This window comes from Hibiscus syriacus, unplaced genomic scaffold, assembly GCF_006381635.1.
Source record: "Hibiscus syriacus cultivar Baekdansim isolate YM2019G1 unplaced genomic scaffold, ASM638163v2 tig00110745_pilon, whole genome shotgun sequence".
Taxonomy (NCBI): Eukaryota; Viridiplantae; Streptophyta; class Magnoliopsida; order Malvales; family Malvaceae; genus Hibiscus; species Hibiscus syriacus.
Window position 1 is genome coordinate 2219234 of NW_024062847.1, and position 6476 is coordinate 2225709.

General features: G+C 33.6%; 1 non-coding gene across 1 annotated transcript; it reads right to left on the reverse strand.

The window, feature by feature from the left end:
- Window positions 1-4380: 4380 nt before the first annotated feature.
- Window positions 4381-4487, reverse strand: LOC120139447. The gene has a single exon (XR_005517639.1). It is a non-coding gene; the product is annotated as a small nucleolar RNA R71 (small nucleolar RNA).
- Between the last annotated feature and the right edge of the window lie 1989 nt (window positions 4488-6476).

Below are 6476 nucleotides of genomic sequence, written 5' to 3' on the forward strand. Positions count from 1 at the left end.
TACTATTTTTGTCTGGTTAGAACCATTCAAACATTAAATTGTGATTTTCTAAGTCCCTGAGGATTCGACCCTTGTTTCTCTATACTACGTATTTCCTTTATTTATTGATTGAGAATAAGGAATTATTTTGACATCGAAAACGACAGTTGTCAGTATGCTACAAAGGTAATTTTTAATCCAAACGGCATTACCACAACTCATACTGATTGCATCAAATTATGAAAATTATTTTAAGAATATCTTCATTTTTTGATATTTAATTAATGATAATCATATTGAAGATTGATCTTAATAAACACCGATATACCCTTTAATTATTCAAAATGATCCTCAATCCTTGGAAATACACTTATTTTTCACCGTCAAATTACTCAATTGAGCATAATATATGCATAGTCACATAGATCCATCCTTCTTTTTCACTAACAACACCGATACGCCCTAAGGAGACAATCTTGATCTAATAAAATTCTAATCTTATAATTCTTATAACTATATCTTTGATGAGATAATTCATCAACCTTATAAAAATATTTTTTAGCCAAAACAACAAAAATAATTTTGGACAAGGGATTTACCTTTATAACAACTATTATTATCTCAAATTCCCCAAAACCGAAACTATATCAAGTTTACCAAAAAATAATTTCTAGTATCTTGAACAAAAAATTTCTATACTCTCGACTAACTGTCACACTCCAGTCTAGAGGATTAATCATCACTACATCATTATAAATAAAATTCAATGGAATATCCCTTTATTTCATTACATAGTACTTATTTATGAATGATTAAAACTAGAGTCAATTAAAACAAACACAAGTTTATCAAAAAGATAAAAATATCTTAATGATCTCAAGATCATCTTTACAGTATTGAGACATAGCAGTAGACATTTTAATAATGATATTTTTGTTCGTCAAAGAGATAAGTAGTTTAACACGTTTCTTATCACTAAAAGATGGGTCATTTATTCCATAAGATGGAAGAAAATCCCTCACAACAATAACTCCTTTTCTGGGATGATGTGCTAAGGTCCTTTCCCATTTACTTTGCTCAAATAAAACCTTCTTCTTAACATTTTCCAATACTAATACTGGCACTAACACCTTTTTATCCTATTAGCTTGTTACTATGATCAAACTAAACATGAAAAATATTATTAAACACTACTTTTACTTTCAGTTTCATCAGGAACCTCATTACCTATTGTTTGAGGTGATCATTCCATTTTTGACATCTAATGTAAACACATTTCAAAATACATTATTAAAGAGTCACATCAATAATCAAATCACATAACCATACCAAATCAATAATATTTACATCATAGTGGCATGTACATATTTTTCACATAATATAAGCTCAGTTTAGGCCTAGAATTGGCTAAAATCGTAGCTCAAATATAAATAAATTTATCACCCTTAACCCGTATACATCCTTGAATACGATTCAAAGATGTCACATACTACACTTACAATCATTCTACAGTAGAAAACCAATACAAATTTCAACCTTTAAAAACTTTTTCAATTTAATCCTTTCAATAAAATAATTTAATCGTATAACTTCAAAATATAATATTTAAACATTAAATTGATATCAATTTTAGGTAGCAACTTAGCATTTTTATACTATTTCATTTCATAAAATAATCTGCCTAAAAATTGCCTAATTAAAAATCCATTTTAATAGCATATACAATATAATTAGTAACTACTATTCATCCATTGCACTAGTTTTATCTACCACTAATTATATTATGTCCATATTATTATTATTATACATACCGATTTTAAAACGATAATAACCAGACAATATAACAAAACTCATAATATACATGCTACTAATAAGTCAAAGAAATGCCAAAAGATGTTCATAGTTATATTGGCGATAGATTTGATTTTTTTTAGTGATGCCTGCAATACTCCTTACTCCACTTGATTATTTCCTTTCTTTATCTGCGCGTGAAAATAATCACACACTAAGTATAACTTAGTGAGGCATTATAAACAAATCGAGGTAAGATAAAAATATAAAAAATAATATAATTGATAACTCTGTAAAAAAGCTATATTTATGGCCTTTTCACTTAAGTTATTGGTTGTCTTTAAGTGTATATAGGGTCATTTAGATGCATATATGAGCATATACTGGTATTTGGTGGTTCAACTTTGTCATGGCATTTTATTTTGTAAATGGTGCTATTTTATGGGAAAGGTTTGTGCTTTGTTGGTGATGTGCAAGTCAATGAAGCAGAGGGTGAACACGAAGGATTGTCGCATCATTCCCAGATGGCGAGTGAAAATAATTGTTGAGTCAAAATGGAACAACCACTATACGCAGAAAAAGATAAAAATGAATAAGATATTTTTCATAGGAGCTACCAGCTGTACACACTCACATGTTTTCTACCACTAACCGTGTATGAGGGGACCATAGCCTCCCTTGCAACCACCTTCAAGTGAAAAGAATGTAGCCAGGGTACTATGGGGGAGATTTGCTCTAAAACATAGGAAATTCATCTAGTATAAATTAGAAAAGTGGCTACTAAAATGAAAAGAGGATTCTTTGAGGGAAATATTGAGCTAAACAAGGCAACTAAAAAGCTTCCAACTTTCTTTCCACTTTCATCTCTTCAAGGGTCTCATCCACAGTCAAGCTCAAGGAAGTGGCGTGCTAGGCATCTGAGAGGAGCTAACATAGTAAGGTGCTGTTCATGGTCGCTTAAGAGCAACCGACTGCGCACTTTTAGAGTGCCCTTTTCTTGATTTTCTTTCGATTTATTTGGGTTGTATGGTTTGGAATACTATTATGGATGTTTAAAACCCACCATGAACTAATCATTATAAGGTGTGGATTTTATGGATGATTAAGTACTTATTTTAATGAATGTTTGATTTTTTATATTCATCTATTTGTTTTTATCATTGTGCTATATTACTTGAGATTGTAGGAGGCATAAGAGTGTCCATTTCTTAAGTATAATTCTTAGTGTTCGAGAGAAACTAGGCTATAGATCCTTAGTGTTTGAGAGAAACTAAGAGGGGATCTACGTGAGAATGGGTTTTAGCTAATAACTAGAGCCTAATTGAACTTTAGTTTTCGAGAGAAACTAAGGAAATGATTTTAATGACTAAAAAAAGTATTTCATATTCGATATGTAAGATGTTTATTTTTCACGCTGAGAGAGCGTAGGGACACTCCTAGTAAACTTTGTCAAGCAAATAGACCATAGAAACTCAAACCATTCAAATAGGTCTTAGGATTCTTTAGAAACCCCATCATTAATATCCATAGTAGCTTGTCGTGTGAGGTTTATTAAGTATGCTTACTTATTTTCGAATTCCCATCTCGTTTTGCATTGACATTTTCAGTTGTTCACATTTCAATTACATTTTCACTTATCACGTCATTTCCATATGGCATATTGATATAAGATCTCATATTGCCATCACATTTTCACAATACCATCAGCATCTATTCTTTTTTTCATTACACTTTCATTTGTGAATATCACCACTAATTGTGCTTTGTTAGTTTAATATTTGTTCTTTAACTAAACTCACAATTTCCTCCAATCCTTGTGGGAATGATACTCACTCACTCTTTATTACTTGTGCGACTATGTATACTTACACATATTTTGTGTTCAAATTATAGTACTCACAACACACAACAAGTTTTTGGTGCCGTTGCCGATGATTGGCGATTGGAAGTATGAGAATTTTTGTTTAGCATTTTTATTTTACCCCTTTATTTATAGTATAGTTTTACTTGTTATTTTCTTTGTTTTTATTTTTCAGGCTTTTCCATTGCATGTCTAGAAGGTCTGTTGAGGATCATATTCATCCTCTAGAACCTAAGATTGAATAGTTTTTTCAACAAAGTAGACGTACTCATCATGCTAATAGAGCCATGAACATTGATCAAACCCAAGGAGTTCAAAGAGTGCAAGACCATGCAAATTCGAATGTTACGGCAAATCAGAATGTTGGAATTGTACCCTGACCTAGAGCTATTCTAGATCACTTAACTCCTTTCTTGGATGATCTCAACCCAGGCAGTTTGGCACCAGAGAGTTAGGTAACCCTTTATGAGCTTAAACCAGTCATGTTCAATATGTTGAACTGGACAAGGCAATTTGGTGGCATGCCTCGTGAAGATGCAAGGTAACACATTCGTACGTTCTTGGAAGTTTATGATTCTTTTAGGCAAGAAGGAGTACACGAAGATGTGTTGAAGATTAAATTATATCCTTATTCTTTGCGAGATAGAGCGAGGGCTTGGTTGAGTGGAATCTCATCTAATTCGATAAAGTCATGGGCTGATCTGTGTAAAAGCTTTTTACTGCAATATAATCTATCGAATATAAACACTCAACTTAGAAATGACATTGCTTCTTTTCATCATGTTGATGATGAATATATGTATGAGTGATGAGACCGCTACAAGGGATTGTTTTGGAAATGTACTAACCATGGAATAAAAATTAGACTCAAGTTGTGATGTTCTACAATGGAGTCAATGCACCCACCAGATTTGGATGCCTCGAAAAATGGAACTTTGTTAGATAAATCACCTGAAGAGGCATTTGATATTCATGATAGGATTACGAATAATTTTTTCTAAATTACTTCTTTAAAAGTTGGAATAAGGAGACGAGGACAAGGGAAATTTGAGCTCGATCTAAGGATTTTGTGTTTGCCCAACTTTCAGCTATCATTAGTATATTGAAGAATATGCAGTGTTCCAATGAGGTGAAAGAAGTGAATATGCCGAGTTCAACATGTCTATTATGCCATGGTAATTACCAAGATAATGAATGCCCAAAAAATCAAGAATCTATCAACTATGTTGGGAATTTTAACTGAAGAAACAATAACAACTCATATTCTAATACTTATAATCTAGGGTGGCTTCAGCATCCTAATATTTCATAGGGAAATCAATGAGTAAATAACGCTAGTCACCTAGCTCAACAACAGAATGTAAATGTGCCCCAAGGTTTATAATCGAATATGCAATGACATAATTCTAACAAGGGGTAGGATATTCATCGAATATAAGTTCTTTGGAAGATAATTTGTAAGAATTTATATAAAGTACAAGGACTATACTGCAAGAGAATTCTTCAGCTATTAAAAATCAAGGAACCTTGCGGCAAAACCACAACACAACTCTGTGAGGTTTGGAGGGGCAAATTGGACAAATTTCCATGACATTGTAAGAATGTCAGTCATGTTGTCTGCCTATTGACACTGAGGTCACTAAACCACATGACAATGAACAATCTAATGCAATCACACTAAAGAGTGGCACCCAAATTATCCAACAAGACATGTTTGGGGGAAAGAAGACTGATGATTCCACCTGCATGAATGTACAAGTAGAACCAGAATTGCCTGAAGAAATATTCGAGGAGAATTGCAATGAGAAGAGTTCAACTAGCGAACCTACTGATGGGGTGAACAGAAGTTCCATAACAAAAGCAGTTCCCACACCATCAGTAGAGGAAGTCAGACCCCCACCACCCTTTACATTAGTGTCCCACTTTTGTAGGCCATTGAGAAAATGCCCATTTGTGCCAAATTTCTCAAGGAGATTGTTACTAAAAAAAAGAAAAGTTGAGAAACTTGAGACAATTTCCATGAAAAAATAGTATTGCTCCACCTTGAGCAAGCTGCTACTAAAGCTAAAAGATATGGGTAGTTTTATTATTCCATGCTCTATATGAGACAACTATGTTGGGAGGGCATTGTGTGACCTTGGATCAAGGGTGAATCTGATTTACATCAATATTTGTGAAGCTCAGGATGGGAGATGCAAGACCCACCTCCATTATTTTACAACTAGTTGATATTTCCCATGTTCGTCGGAAGGGAAGATCGAGGATGTCATAGTCAGGGTGTACAAATTTGTATTTTTAGCCGACTTTCTTATACTAGATTGTGAGGTTGATGCTAATGCACCCATAATTTTGGGGAGGCATTTCCTAGCTACCGGTCACATACTTATCGATTGTGAGAAAGGTGAGCTCACTATCCAAGTGGTCAATCAAAGTGTGACCGTGAATGTCTTTCGTTTTCTCATGTTTGTGGAAGACTCTGAAGAATACCATAACATTTTGGAAATGGTGTCAAAGTTGGAGGAAGTTGATCAACTTTGCACAATAATTTCATACAGAGAGATGATTATGAAAATTTCTTGGAAGTGGACAACATTGACGAGGTGATTGAGGACTGTCCATTGGAGGTACAACAGTCCAGTTTGTTCTCATATAGACCAAGTACGAGCTTTGAACCCCTAAATTTTGAGGAGTTTACTCCTTCTAAGCCCTCGTTACAATATTCACCCACCTTAGAGCTAAAGACTTTGCCATCACATTGCAAATATGCTTACTTGGGTGAGAATGAGATTTTTCCCGTGATTATTTCTTATAGACTTAAGGTTGACCAAGAACGAAGTTTTCTAGT